General features: G+C 54.5%; 1 long non-coding RNA gene across 2 annotated transcripts; it reads left to right on the top strand.

Annotated features, from left to right (window-relative positions):
- Positions 1 to 10,407: 10,407 nt before the first annotated feature.
- On the top strand, positions 10,408 to 14,775 carry LOC127918529 (uncharacterized). Of its 2 annotated transcripts, XR_008100324.1 has the most exons (4): positions 10,408 to 10,467; positions 12,046 to 12,518; positions 13,714 to 13,801; positions 14,429 to 14,775. It is a non-coding gene; the product is annotated as an uncharacterized LOC127918529 (long non-coding RNA). The 2 variants fall into 2 exon arrangements; XR_008100323.1 differs by lacking the exon at positions 13,714 to 13,801.
- Positions 14,776 to 16,007: the final 1,232 nt, after the last annotated feature.

The following is a 16,007-nucleotide window of genomic DNA, read 5'->3' on the forward strand; positions in this document are numbered from 1 at the left end:
GTTGGGTGGGGTGGTGACTGCGTGGGGTGGGTGGGGTGGTGACTGCGTGGGGTGGTGACTGCGTGGGTTGGGTGGGGTGGTGACTGCGTGGGTTGGGTGGGGTGGTGACTGCGTGGGGTGGGTGGGTTGGTGACTGCGTGGGGTGGTGACTGCGTGGGGTGGTGACTGCGTGGGTTGGGTGGGGTGGTGACTGCGTGGGTTGGGTGGGGTGGTGACTGCGTGGGTTGGGTGGGGTGGTGACTGCGTGGGGTGGGTGGATTGGTGACTGCGTGGGGTGGTTGGGTGGGTTGGGTGGGGTGGTGACTGCGTGGGTTGGTGACTGCGTGGGGTTGGGTGGGTTGGGTGGGTTGGTGACTGCGTGGGGTGGGTGGGGTGGTGACTGCGTGGGTTGGGTGGGGGTGGTGACTGCGTGGGGTTGGGTGGGTTGGTGACTGCGTGGGGTGGGTGGGGTGGTGACTGCATGGGGTGGGTGGGGGTGGTGACTGCGTGGGGTGGGTGGGGGTGGTGACTGCGTGGGGTGGTGACTGCGTGGGGTGGGTGGGGTGGTGACTGCGTGGGGTGGTGACTGCGTGGGGTGGTGACTGCGTGGGGTGGGTGGGGTGGTGACTGCGTGGGTTGGGTGGGGGTGGTGACTGCGTGGGTTGGGTGGGGGGGTGACTGCGTGGGTTGGGTGGGGTGGTGACTGCGTGGGTTGGGTGGGGTGGTGACTGCGTGGTTTGGGTGGGGTGGTGACTGCGTGGGTTGGGTTGGGTGGTGACTGCGTGGGTTGGGTGGGTTGGTGACTGCATGGGGTGGTGACTGCGTGGGGTGGGTGGGGTGGTGACTGCGTGGGTTGGGTGGGTTGGTGACTGCGTGGGTTGGGTGGGGTGGTGACTGCGTGGGTTGGGTGGGGTGGTGACTGCGTGGGTTGGGTGGGGTGGTGACTGCGTGGGTTGGGTGGGGTGGTGACTGCGTGGGTTGGGTGGGTTGGTGACTGCGTGGGTTGGGTGGGTTGGTGACTGCGTGGGTTGGGTGGGTTGGTGACTGCGTGGGCTGGGTGGGTGGTGACTGCGTGGGTTGGGTGGGGGTGGTGACTGCGTGGGCTGGGTGGGGTGGTGACTGCGTGGGGTGGGTGGGGTGGTGACTGCGTGGGTTGGGTGGGGGTGGTGACTGCGTGGGGTGGGTGGGGTGGTGACTGCGTGGGTTGGGTGGGGTGGTGACTGCGTGGAGTGGGTGGGGTGGTGACTGCGTGGGGTGGTGACTGCGTGGGGTGGTGACTGCATGGGTTGGGTGGGGTGGTGACTGCGTGGGGTGGTGACTGCGTGGGGTGGTGACTGCGGGGGGTGGGTGGGGTGGTGGCTGCGTGGGTTGGGTGGGTGGTGACTGCGTGGGGTGGGTGGGGTGGTGACTGCGTGGGTGGGTGGGTGGTGACTGCGTGGGTTGGGTGGGGTTGGTGACTGCGTGGGGTGGTGACTGCGTGGGGTGGTGACTGCCTGGGTTGGGTGGGGTTGGTGACTGCGTGGGTTGGGTTGGTGACTGCGTGGGTTGGGTGGGTTGGTGACTGCGTGGGTTGGGTGGGGGTGGTGACTGCGTGGGCTGGGTGGGGTGGTGACTGCGTGGGCTGGTGACTGCGTGGGCTGGTGACTGCGTGGGCTGGTGACTGCGTGGGTTGGGTGGGGTGGTGACTGCGTGGGTTGGGTGGGGTGGTGACTGCGTGGGTTGGTGACTGCGTGGGTTGGGTGGGGTGGTGACTGCGTGGGTTGGGTGGGGTGGTGACTGCGTGGGTTGGGTGGGGTGGTGACTGCGTGGGTTGGTTTGGGTGGTGACTGCGTGGTTTGGGTGGGGTGGTGATTGCGTGGGTTGGGTTGGGTGGTGACTGCGTGGGTTGGGTGGGTTGGTGACTGCATGGGGTGGTGACTGCGTGGGTTGGGTGGGTTGGTGACTGCGTGGGCTGGGTGGGGGTGGTGACTGCGTGGGTTGGGTGGGGTGGTGACTGCGTGGGTTGGGTGGGGTGGTGACTGCGTGGGTTGGGTGGGGTGGTGACTGCGTGGGTTGGGTGGGGTGGTGACTGCGTGGGGTGGGTGGGGTGGTGACTGCGTGGGTTGGGTGGGGTGGTGACTTCGTGGGGTGGGTGGGGGTGGTGACTGCGTGGGTTGGGTGGGGTGGTGACTGCGTGGGGTGGGTGGGGTGGTGACTGCGTGGGGTGAGTGGGGGTGGTGACTGCGGGGGTGGTGACTGCGTGGGTTGGGTGGGGTGGTGACTGCGTGGGGTGGTGGCTGCGTGGGTTGGGTGGGGTGGTGACTGTGTGGGGTTGGGTGGGGTGGTGACTGCGTGGTGACTGCGTGGGCTGGGTGGGGTGGTGACTGCGTGGGGTGGGTGGGTTGGTGACTGTGTGGGGTTGGGTGGGGTGGTGACTGCGTGGTGACTGCGTGGGCTGGGTGGGGTGGTGACTGCGTGGGGTTGAGTGGGGGTGGTGACTGCGTGGGTTGAGTGGGGTGGTGACTGCGTGGGTTGGTTGGGTTGGTGACTGCGTGGTGACTGCGTGGGTTGGGTGGGGTGGTGACTGCGTGGGCTGAGTGGGGGTGGTGACTGCGTGGGCTGAGTGGGGTGGTGACTGCGTGGGGTGGGTGGGGGTGGTGACTGCGTGGGGTGGTGACTGGGTGGTGACTGCGTGGGGTGGGTGGGGTGGTGGACTGCGTGGGGTGGGTGGGGTGGTGACTGCGTGGGTTGGGTGGGGTGGTGACTGCGTGGGGTGGGTGGGGTGGTGACTGCGTGGGTTGGGTGGGGTGGTGACTGCGTGGGTTGGGTGGGGGTGGTGACTGCGTGGGTTGGGTGGGGTGGTGACTGCGTGGGTTGGGTGGGCTGGTGACTGCATGGGGTGGTGACTGCGTGGTGACTGGTGGGGTGGTGACTGCGTGGGCTGGGTGGGGTGGTGACTGCGTGGGCTGGGGGGGTGGTGACTGCGTGGGCTGGGTGGGGTGGTGACTGCGTGGGTTGGGTGGGGGTGGTGACTGCGACTGGGTGGGGGTGGTGACTGCGTGGGTTGGGTGGGGTGGTGACTGCGTGGGTTGGGTGGGTTGGTGACTGCGTGGGCTGGGTGGGTTGGTGACTGCGTGGGTTGGGTGGGGTGGTGACTGTGTGGGTTGGGTGGGGGTGGTGACTGCGTGGGTTGGGTGGGGGTGGTGACTGCGTGGGGTGGGTGGGGGTGGTGACTGCGTGGGCTGGGTGGGGTGGTGACTGCGTGGGTGGGTGGGGTGGTGACTGCGTGGGCTGGGTGGGGGGTGGTGACTGCGTGGAGTGGGTGGGGTGGTGACTGCGTGGGTGGTGACTGCGGGTGGTGACTGCGTGGGTTGGGTGGGGGTGGTGACTGCGTGGGGTGGTGACTGCGTGGGGGGTGGTGACTGCGTGGGGTGGGTGGGGGTGGTGACTGCGTGGGTTGGGTGGGTGGTGACTGCGTGGGGTGGGTGGGGGTGGTGACTGCGTGGGTTGGGTGGGTGGTGACTGTGTGGGTTGGGTGGGGTTGGTGACTGCGTGGGGTGGTGACTGCGTGGGGGGTGGTGACTGCCTGGGTTGGGTGGGGTGGTGACTGCGTGGGCTGGGCTGGTGACTGCGTGGGCTGGGTGGGTTGGTGACTGCGTGGGCTGGGTGGGGTGGTGACTGCGTGGGTTGGGTGGGGTGGTGACTGCGTGGGCTGGTGACTGCGTGGGTGGGTGGTGACTGCGTGGGCTGGTGACTGCGTGGGTTGCGTGGGCTGGTGACTGCGTGGGGTGGGTGGGGTGGTGACTGCGTGGGCTGGGTGGGGTGGTGACTGCGTGGGTTGGGTGGGGTGGTGACTGCGTGGGGGGTGGTGACTGCGTGGGGTGGGGTGGTGACTGCGTGGGGTGGGTGGGGTGGTGACTGCGTGGGGGCTGGGTGGGGTGGTGACTGCGTGGGTTGGGTGGGGTGGTGACTGCGTGGGCTGGGTTGGGTGGTGACTGCGTGGTTTGGGTGGGGTGGTGACTGCGTGGGCTGGGTTGGGTGGTGACTGCGTGGGCTGGGTGGGGCTGGTGACTGCATGGGGTGGTGACTGCGTGTTGGGTGGGTGGTGACTGCGTGGGCTGAGTGGGGTGGTGACTGCGTGGGTTGGGTGGGGTGGTGACTGCGTGGGTTGGGTGGGGGTGGTGACTGCGTGGGCTGGGTGGGGTGGTGACTGCGTGGGTTGGGTGGGTTGGTGACTGCGTGGGCTGGGTGGGTTGGTGACTGCGTGGGTTGGGTGGGGTGGTGACTGCGTGATTGGGTGGGGTGGTGACTGCGTGGGCTGGGTGGGGGTGGTGACTGCGTGGGGTGGGTGGGGTGGTGACTGCGTGGGTTGGGTGGGGTGGTGACTGCGTGGGGTGGGTGGGGTGGTGACTGCGTGGGCTGGGTGGGGTGGTGACTGCGTGGAGTGGGTGGGGTGGTGACGTGGGCGTGGGTGGTGACTGCGTGGGGTGGTGACTGCGTGGGTTGGGTGGGGGTGGTGACTGCGTGGGGTGGTGACTGCGTGGGGTGGGTGGGGGTGGTGACTGCGTGGGTTGGGTGGGTGGTGACTGCGTGGGGTGGGTGGGGTGGTGACTGCGTGGGTTGGGTGGGTGGTGACTGCGTGGGTTGGGTGGGGTGGTGACTGCGTGGGGTGGTGACTGCGTGGGGGTGGTGACTGCCTGGGGTGGGGTGGTGACTGCGTGGGTTGGGGTGGTGACCGCGTGGGCTGGGTGGGGTGGTGACTGCGTGGGTTGGGTGGGGGTGGTGACTGCGTGGGTTGGGTGGGGTGGTGACTGCGTGGGTGGGGGTGGTGACTGCGTGGCTGGTGACTGCGTGGGCTGGTGACTGCGTGGGCTGGTGGGTGGGGTGGTGACTGCGTGGGCTGGGTGGGGTGGTGACTGGCGTGGGGTGGTGACTGCGTGGGGTGGTGACTGCGTGGGTTGGGTGGGGTGGTGACTGCGTGGGTTGGGTGGGGTGGTGACTGCGTGGGTGGGAGGGGTGGTGACTGCGTGGTTTGGGTGGGGTGGTGACTGCGTGGGTTGGGTTGGGTGGCACTGTGTGGGCTGGGTGGGTTGGTGACTGCATGGGGTGGTGACTGCGTGGGTTGGGTGGGTTGGTGACTGCGTGGGTTGGGTGGGGGTGGTGACTGCGTGGGTTGGGTGGGGTGGTGACTGCGTGGGTTGGGTGGGGGTGGTGACTGCGTGGGTTGGGTGGGGGGTGGTGACTGCGTGGGTTGGGTGGGGTGGTGACTGCGTGGGGTGGGTGGGGTGGTGACTGCGTGGGGTGGGTGGGGTGGTGACTGCGTGGGTTGGGTGGGGTGGTGACTGCGTGGGGTGAACTGGTGGGGTGGTGACTGCTGCTCTGGCGCTTGGGTGGGGTGGTGACTGCGTGGGCTGAGAGGGTGGTGACTGCTTCTGTGGGCTGAGTGGGGACAACAAGGTGACTGCGTGGGGTGGTGACTGCGTGGGTATCATTGGGTGGGGTGGTGACTGCGTGGGCTGGTGACTGCATGGGGGTACATGGGTGGGGTGGTGACTGCGTGGGTATGGTGACTGGACAGGTCTGGATGACAACGTACAGGGCAAGGTGATCATTACATGGACAGGCTGGTGACTACAGGACAGGGGTATCATTACATGGACAGGTGGTGACTGCGTGGGGTCATGACATGCCAGGCTGGATCTGACTACAGTGGGTTGGGTGGGGGTGGTACCAACTGCAGGGGACAACAAGGTGACTGCATGGACAGGTCTGGAACTGACCTACAGGACAGTGGGTTACATGGGGTGGATCTGACCTGCGTGACAACAAGGCTACATGGGGTGGTGACCTGCGTGGGCTGGGTGGACAGGTGGTGACTGTGGGGTTGGGTGGGGCAGGTGACTGCGGACAACAAGGTATCATTGACATGGGGTGGTGACTATGACAGGACAACAAGGGGGTGGGGTGGTGACTGCGTGGGGTGGGTGGGGTGGAACTGACTGCAGGGCTGGGTGGGTTGGTGACTGTGTGTGGGGTGGTGACTGCGTGGGTATCATTACATGGGTGGGTTGGTGACTGCGTGGTGACTGCGTGGGTTGGGTACAGGGGTGGTGACCGCATGGGGTGGGTGGGGTGGTGACTGCGTGGGGTGGTGACTGCATGGACAGGGTGGGTGGGGTGGTGACTACATGGGGTCTGAACTCACAGCAGACAAGGGTCCACGTCTGGCCATCACCAGAAACAAGGTGCCTGCTCTGCGTTGCTGATCCACATCTTGGAACCGTTGATGACGAATAGTCCCCATGTTTGTCAGCAGGTCTGGTCTCAGAGGAGAAGGCATCAGCATCCATGGACAGGTCTGCTTCTGACAGGCAGAAACTACCAACCTACAGGACAACAAGGTATCATTACATGGACAGGTCTGGAACTACCAACCTACAGGACAACAAGGTATCATTACATGGACAGGTCTGGATCTACCAACCTACAGGACAGGACAACAAGGTATCATTACATGGACAGGCAGAATCTACCAACCTACAGGACAACAAGGTATCATTACATGGACAGGTCTGGATCTACCAACCTACAGGACAACAAGGTATCATTACATGGACAGGCAGAAACTACCAACCTACAGGACAGGACAACAAGGTATCATTACATGGACAGGTCTAGAACTACCAACCTACAGGACAACAAGGTATCATTACATGGACAGGTCTGGATCTACCAACCTACAGGACAACAAGGTATCATTACATGGACAGGCAGAAACTACCAACCTACAGGACAGGACAACAAGGTATCATTACATGGACAGGTCTGGAACTACCAACCTACAGGACAGGACAACAAGGTATCATTACATGGACAGGTCTGGATCTACCAACCTACAGGACAACAAGGTATCATTACATGGACAGGCAGAAACTACCAACCTACAGGACAGGACAACAAGGTATCATTACATGGACAGGTCTGGATCTACCAACCTACAGGACAGGACAACAAGGTATCATTACATGGACAGGCAGAAACTACCAACCTACAGGACAGGACAACAAGGTATCATTACATGGACAGGCAGAAACTACCAACCTACAGGACAGGACAACAAGGTATCATTACATGGACAGGTCTGGAACTACCAACCTACAGGACAACAAGGTATCATTACATGGACAGGTCTGGAACTACCAACCTACAGGACAGGACAACAAGGTATCATTACATGGACAGGTCTGAAACTACCAACCTACAGGACAACAAGGTATCATTACATGGACAGGTCTGGAACTACCAACCTACAGGACAACAAGGTATCAGCATCATTATTACATGGACAGGTCTGGAACTACAGGACAACAAGGTATCAGCATCATTACATGGACAGGTCTGGAACTACAGGACAGGACAACAAGGTGTTAGCATCATTACATGGACAGGTCTGGAACTACAGGACAGGACAACAAGGTATCAGCATCATTACATGGACAGGTCTGGAACTACAGGACAACAAGGTGTCAGCATCATTACACAGGTCTGGAACTCAGGACAACATCATTACATGGACAGGTCTGGAACTACAGGACAAACATCATTACATGGACAGGTCTGGAAACAAGGTGTCAGCATCATTACATGGACAGGTCTGGAACTACAGGACAACAAGGTGTCAGCATCATTACATGGACAGGTCTGGAACTACAGGACAACAAGGTGTCAGCATCATTACATGGACAGGTCAAGGTATCAGCATCATCTGGACAGGACAGGACAACAAGGTGTCAGCATCATTACATGGACAGGTCTGGAACTACAGGACAACAAGGTGTCAGCATCATTACATGGACAGGTCTGGAACTACAGGACAACAAGGTATCAGCATCATTACATGGACAGGTCTGGAACCTACAGGACAACAAGGTGTCAGCATCATTACATGGACAGGTCTGGAACTACAGGACAGGACAACAAGGTGTCAGCATCATTAGACATCATTACATGGACAGGTCTGGAACTACAGGACAACAAGGTATCAGCATCATTACATGGACAGGTCTGGAACTACAGGACAACAAGGTATCAGCATCATTACATGGACAGGTCTGGAACTACAGGACAACAAGGTGTTAGCATCATTACATGGACAGGTCTGGAACTACAGGACAACAAGGTGTCAGCATCATTACATGGACAGGTCTGGAACTACAGGACAACAAGGTATCAGCATCATTACATGGACAGGTCTGGAACTACAGGACAACAAGGTGTCAGCATCATTACATGGACAGGTCTGGAACTAACAAGGACAGGACAACAAGGTGTCAGCATCATTACATGGACAGGTCTGGAAATCCACAACAACAAGGTGTCAACCTACAGGACAACAAGGTGTCAGCATCATTACATGGACAGGTCTGGAACTACCAACCTACAGGACAACAAGGTGTCAGCATCATTACATGGACAGGTCTGGAACTACAGGACAGGACAACAAGGTGTCAGCATCATTACATGGACAGGTCTGGAACTATAGGACAACAAGGTATCAGCATCATTACATGGACAGGTCTGGAACTACAGGACAACAAGGTGTCAGCATCATTACATGGACAGGTCTGGAACTACAGGACAACAAGGTGTCAGCATCATTACATGGACAGGTCTGGAACTACAGGACAACAAGGTGTCAGCATCATTACATGGACAGGTCTGGAACTACAGGACAACAAGGTATCAGCATCATTACATGGACAGGTCTGGAACTACAGGACAACAAGGTGTTAGCATCATTACATGGACAGGTCTGGAACTGGACAGGTCTGGAACTACAGGACAACAAGGTGTCAGCATCATTACATGGACAGGTCTGGAACTACTACATGGACAGGTCTGGAACTACAGGACAACAAGGTATCAGCATCATTACATGGACAGGTCTGGAACTACAGGACAACAAGGTGGAACTCAGCATCATTACATGGACAGGTCTGGAACTACAGGACAACAAGGTGTCAGCATCATTACATGGACAGGTCTGGAGCTACTACAGGACAACAAGGTGTCAGCATCATTACATGGACAGGTCTGGAACTACAGGACAACAAGGTGTCAGCATCATTACATGGACAGGTCTGGAACTACAGGACAACAAGGTGTCAGCATCATTAACACAGGTCTGGAACTCAGGACAACAAGGTATCATCATTACATGGACAGGTCTGGAGCTACAGGACAACAAGGTGTCAGCATCATTACATGGACAGGTCTGGAACTACAGGACAACAAGGTGTCAGCATCATTACATGGACAGGTCTGGAACTACAGGACAACAAGGTGTCAGCATCATTACATGGACAGGTCTGGAACTACAGGACAACAAGGTGTCAGCATCATTACATGGACAGGTCTGGAACTACAGGACAGGACAACAAGGTGTCAGCATCATTACATGGACAGGTCTGGAACCTACAGGACAACAAGGTGTCAGCATCATTACATGGACAGGTCTGGAACCTACAGGACAACAAGGTGTCAGCATCATTACATGGACAGGTCTGGAACTACAGGACAGGACAACAAGGTATCAGCATCATTACATGGACAGGTCTGAGCTACAGGACAACAAGGTATGTCAGCATCATTACATGGACAGGTCTGGAACTACAGGACAACAAGGTGTCAGCATCATTACATGGACAGGTCTGGAACTACAGGACAACAAGGTGTCAGCATCATTACATGGACAGGTCTGGAACTACAGGACAACAAGGTATCAGCATCATTACATGGACAGGTCTGGAACTACAGGACAACAAGGTGTCAGCATCATTACATGGACAGGTCTGGGAACTACAGGACAACAAGGTGTCAGCATCATTACATGGACAGGTCTGGAACTACAGGACAACAAGGTGTCAGCATCATTACATGGACAGGTCTAAACTACCAACCTACAGGACAACAAGGTGTCAGCATCATTACATGGACAGGTCTGGAACTCAGCATCATTACAACAGGTCTACAGGACAACAAGGTGTCAGCATCATTACATGGACAGGTCTCAAACTACAGGACAACAAGGTGTCAGCATCATTACATGGACAGGTCTGGAACTACCAACCTACAGGACAACAAGGTGTCAGCATCATTACATGGACAGGTCTGGAACTACCAACTACAGGACAACAAGGTGTCAGCATCATTACATGGACAGGTCTGGACAACAAGGTATCAGCACAACACAGGTCTGGAACTCAGGACAACATCATTACATGGACAGGTCTGGAAACTAACCCACAGGACAACAAGGTGTCAGCATCATTACATGGACAGGTCTGGAACTACCAACCTACAGGACAACAAGGTGTCAGCATCATTACATGGACAGGTCTGGAACTACAGGACAATGTTCAGCATCATTACATGGACAGGTCTGGAACTACAGGACAACAAGGTGTCAGCATCATTACATGGACAGGTCTGGAGCTACAGGACAACAAGGTGTCAGCATCATTACATGGACAGGTCTGGAACTACAGGACAACAAGGTGTCAGCATCATTACATGGACAGGTCTGGAACTACAGGACAGGACAACAAGGTGTCAGCATCATTACATGGACAGGTCTGGAGCTACAGGACAACAAGGTGTCAGCATCATTACATGGACAGGTCTGGAACTACAGGACAACAAGGTGTCAGCATCATTACATGGACAGGTCTGGAACTACAGGACAACAAGGTGTCAGCATCATTACATGGACAGGTCTGGAACTACAGGACAACAAGGTGTCAGCATCATTACATGGACAGGTCTGGAACTACAGGACAGGACAACAAGGTGTCAGCATCATTACATGGACAGGTCTGGAACTACAGACAACAAGGTCAGCATCATTACATGGACAGGTCTGGAACTACAGGACAACAAGGTGTCAGCATCATTACATGGACAGGTCTGAACTACAGGACAGGACAACAAGGTGTCAGCATCATTACATGGACAGGTCTGGAAGCTACAGGACAACAAGGTGTCAGCATCATTTACATGGACAGGTCTGAACTACAGGACAACAAGGTATCATTACATCAGCATCATTACATGGACAGGTCTGGAACTATCATTACATGGACAGGACAACAAGGTATCAGCATCATTACATGGACAGGTCTGAACTATAGGACAACAAGGTATCAGCATCATTACATGGACAGGTCTGGAGCTACAGGACAACAAGGTATCAGCATCATTACATGGACAGGTCTGGAACTACAGGACAACAAGGTGTCAGCATCATTACATGGACAGGTCTGGAACTACAGGACAACAAGGTGTCAGCATCATTACATGGACAGGTCTGGAACTACAGGACAACAAGGTATCAGCATCATTACATGGACAGGTCTGGAGCTACAGGACAACAAGGTGTCAGCATCATTACATGGACAGGTCTGGAACTACCAACCTACAGGACAACAAGGTGTTAGCATCATTACATGGACAGGTCTGGAACTACCAACCTACAGGACAACAAGGTGTCAGCATCATTACATGGACAGGTCTGGAACTACCAACCTACAGGACAACAAGGTGTCAGCATCATTACATGGACAGGTCTGGAACTACAGGACAACAAGGTGTCAGCATCATTACATGGACAGGTCTGGAACTACCAACCTACAGGACAACAAGGTGTTAGCATCATTACATGGACAGGTCTGGAACTACAGGACAACAAGGTATCAGCATCATTACATGGACAGGTCTGGAGCTACAGGACAACAAGGTGTCAGCATCATTACATGGACAGGTCTGAACTACCAACCTACACAGGACAACAAGGTGTCAGCATCATTACATGGACAGGTCTGGAACCTACAGCACAACAAGGTGTCAGCATCATTACATGGACAGGTCTGGAACCTACAGGACAACAAGGTGTCAGCATCATTACATGGACAGGTCTGAACTACAGGACAACAAGGTGTCAAGACCACTACATGGACAGGTCTGGGAACTACAGGACAACAAGGTGTCAGCATCATTACATGGACAGGTCTGGAACTACAGGACAACAAGGTGTCAGCATCATTACATGGACAGGTCTGGAACTACCAACCTACAGGACAACAAGGTGTTAGCATCATTACATGGACAGGTCTGGAACTACCAACCTACAGGACAACAAGGTGTCAGCATCATTACATGGACAGGTCTGGAACTACAGGACAACAAGGTATCAGCATCATTACATGGACAGGTCTGGAACTACAGGACAACAAGGTATCATTACATGGACAGGTCTGGAACTACCAACCTACAGGACAACAAGGTGTCAGCATCATTACATGGACAGGTCTGGAACTACCAACCTACAGGACAACAAGGTATCAGCATCATTACATGGACAGGTCTGGAACTACAGGACAACAAGGTATCAGCATCATTACATGGACAGGTCTGGAACTACAGGACAACAAGGTGTCAGCATCATTACATGGACAGGTCTGGAGCTACAGGACAACAAGGTGTCAGCATCATTACATGGACAGGTCTGGAACTACAGGACAACAAGGTATCAGCATCATTACATGGACAGGTCTGGAGCTACAGGACAACAAGGTGTCAGCATCATTACATGGACAGGTCTGGAACTACAGGACAACAAGGTGTCAGCATCATTACATGGACAGGTCTGGAACTACAGGACAACAAGGTGTTAGCATCATTACATGGACAGGTCTGGAACTACCAAACTACAGGACAACAAGGTGTCAGCATCATTACATGGACAGGTCTGGAACTACAGGACAACAAGGTATCAGCATCATTACATGGACAGGTCTGGAACTACAGGACAGGACAACAAGGTGTCAGCATCATTACATGGACAGGTCTGGAACTACCAACCTACAGGACAACAAGGTGTTAGCATCATTACATGGACAGGTCTGGAACTACCAACCTACAGGACAACAAGGTGTTAGCATCATTACATGGACAGGTCTGGAACTACAGGACAGGACAACAAGGTATCAGCATCATTACATGGACAGGTCTGGAACTACAGGACAACAAGGTGTCAGCATCATTACATGGACAGGTCTGGAACTACAGGACAACAAGTGTATCATTACATGACAGGTCTGAACCTACAGGACAACAAGGTGGATCAACAAGGTGAACTCAGCATCATTACATGGACAGGTCTGGAACTACAGGACAACAAGGTGTCAGCATCATTACATGGACAGGTCTGGAACTACAGGACAACAAGGTGTCAGCATCATTACATGGACAGGTCTGAAACTACAGGACAACAAGGTGTCAGCATCATTACATGGACAGGTCTGAACTACCAACCTACAGGACAACAAGGTGTCAGCATCATTACATGGACAGGTCTGGAACTACCAACCTACAGGACAACAAGGTGTTAGCATCATTACATGGACAGGTCTGGAACTACAGGACAACAAGGTGTCAGCATCATTACATGGACAGGTCTGGAACTACCAACCTACAGGACAACAAGGTGTCAGCATCATTACATGGACAGGTCTGGAACTACAGGACAACAAGGTGTCAGCATCATTACATGGACAGGTCTGGAACTACAGGACAACAAGGTGTCAGCATCATTACATGGACAGGTCTGGAACTACAGGACAACAAGGTGTCAGCATCATTACATGGGATGGTCTGAGCCAGGACAAACAAGGTGTCAGCATCATTACACATGGACAGGTCTGGAACTACAGGACAACAAGGTATCATTACATGGACAGGTCTGGAACTACAGGACAACAAGGTGTCAGCATCATTACATGGACAGGTCTCTGGAACTACCAACTGGAACTACAGGACAACAAGGTGTTAGCATCATTACATGGACAGGTCTGGAACTACAGGACAGGACAACAAGGTGTCAGCATCCAACTGGAACTACAGGACAACAAGGTGTCAGCATCATTACATGGACAGGTCTACAGGAACTCACCATGGACAGGTCTGAAACTACAGGACAACAAGGTATCAGCATGGACATTACAAGGTGTCAGCATCATTACATGGACAGGTCTGGAACTACAGGTCTGGACAGGACAAGGTGTCAGCATCATTACATGGACAGGTCTGGAACTACAGGACAACAAGGTGTCAGCATCATTACATGGGACAGGTCTGGAACTACAGGACAACAAGGTGTCAGCATCATTACAGATGGACAGGTCTGGAGCTACAGGACAACAAGGTGTCATCATCATTACATGGACAGGTCTGGAGCTACAGGACAACAAGGTATCAGCATCATTACATGGACAGGTCTGGAACTACAGGACAACAAGGTATCAGCATCATTACATGGACAGTCTGAGCCAGCAGGACAACAAGGTATCAGCATCATTACATGGACAGGTCTGAGCTACAGGACAACAAGGTAACAGCATCATTATATGGACAGGTCTGGAACTACAGGACAACAAGGTATCATTACATGGACAGGTCTGGAACTACAGGACAACAAGGTGTCAGCATCATTACATGGACAGGTCTGGAACTACAGGACAACAAGGTATCAGCATCATTACATGGACAGGTCTGGAACTACAGGACAACAAGGTGTCAGCATCATTACATGGACAGGTCTGGAACTACCAACCTACAGGACAACAAGGTGTCAGCATCATTACATGGACAGGTCTGGAACTACCAACCTACAGGACAACAAGGTGTCAGCATCATTACATGGACAGGTCTGGAACTACAGGACAACAAGGTATCAGCATCATTACATGGACAGGTCTGGAACTACCAAACTACAGGACAACAAGGTGTCAGCATCATTACATGGACAGGTCTGGAGCTACAGGACAGCTTGGAGTATCAACATCATTACATGGACAGGTCTGGAACTACAGGACAACAAGGTATCAGCATCATTACATGGACAGGTCTGGAGCTACAGGACAACAAGGTATCAGCATCATTACATGGACAGGTCTGGAGCTACAGGACAACAAGGTATCAGCATCATTACATGGACAGGTCTGGAACTACAGGACAACAAGGTGTCAGCATCATTACATGGACAGGTCTGGAACTACAGGACAACAAGGTGTCAGCATCATTACATGGACAGGTCTGGAGCTACAGGACAACAAGGTGTCAGCATCATTACATGGACAGGTCTGGAACTACAGGACAACAAGGTGTCAGCATCATTACATGGACAGGTCTGGAACCTACAGGACAACAAGGTGTCAGCATCATTACATGGACAGGTCTGGACCAGCCTACAGGACAACAAGGTGTCAGCATCATTACATGGACAGGTCTGGAACCTACAGGACAACAAGGTGTCAGCATCATTACATGGACAGGTCTGGAACTACAGGACAACAAGGTGTTAGCATCATTACATGGACAGGTCTGGAACTACAGGACAACAAGGTGTTAGCATCATTACATGGACAGGTCTGGAACTACAGGACAGGACATTACATGGAAGGTGTCAGGACATCAAGGTTCAGCATCATGGACAGGTCTGGAACTACCAACCTACAGGACAACAAGGTGTTAGCATCATTACATGGACAGGTCTGGAACTACCAACCTACAGGACAACAAGGTGTTAGCATCATTACATGGACAGGTCTGGAACTACAGGACAGGACAACAAGGTATCAGCATCATTACATGGACAGGTCTGGAACTACAGGACAACAAGGTGTCAGCATCATTACATGGACAGGTCTGGAACTACAGGACAACAAGGTATCATTACATGGACAGGTCTGGAACTACCAACCTACAGGACAACAAGGTGTCAGCATCATTACATGGACAGGTCTGGAACTACAGGACAACAAGGTATCATTACATGGACAGGTCTGGAACTACAGGACAACAAGGTGTCAGCATCATTACATGGACAGGTCTGGAACTACAGGACAACAAGGTGTCAGCATCATTACATGGACAGGTCTGGAACTACAGGACAACAAGGTGTCAGCATCATTACATGGACAGGTCTCGTTCAC

The sequence above is a fragment of the Oncorhynchus keta genome, unplaced genomic scaffold, assembly GCF_023373465.1.
Source record: "Oncorhynchus keta strain PuntledgeMale-10-30-2019 unplaced genomic scaffold, Oket_V2 Un_contig_14423_pilon_pilon, whole genome shotgun sequence".
Lineage (NCBI taxonomy): Eukaryota > Metazoa > Chordata > Actinopteri > Salmoniformes > Salmonidae > Oncorhynchus > Oncorhynchus keta.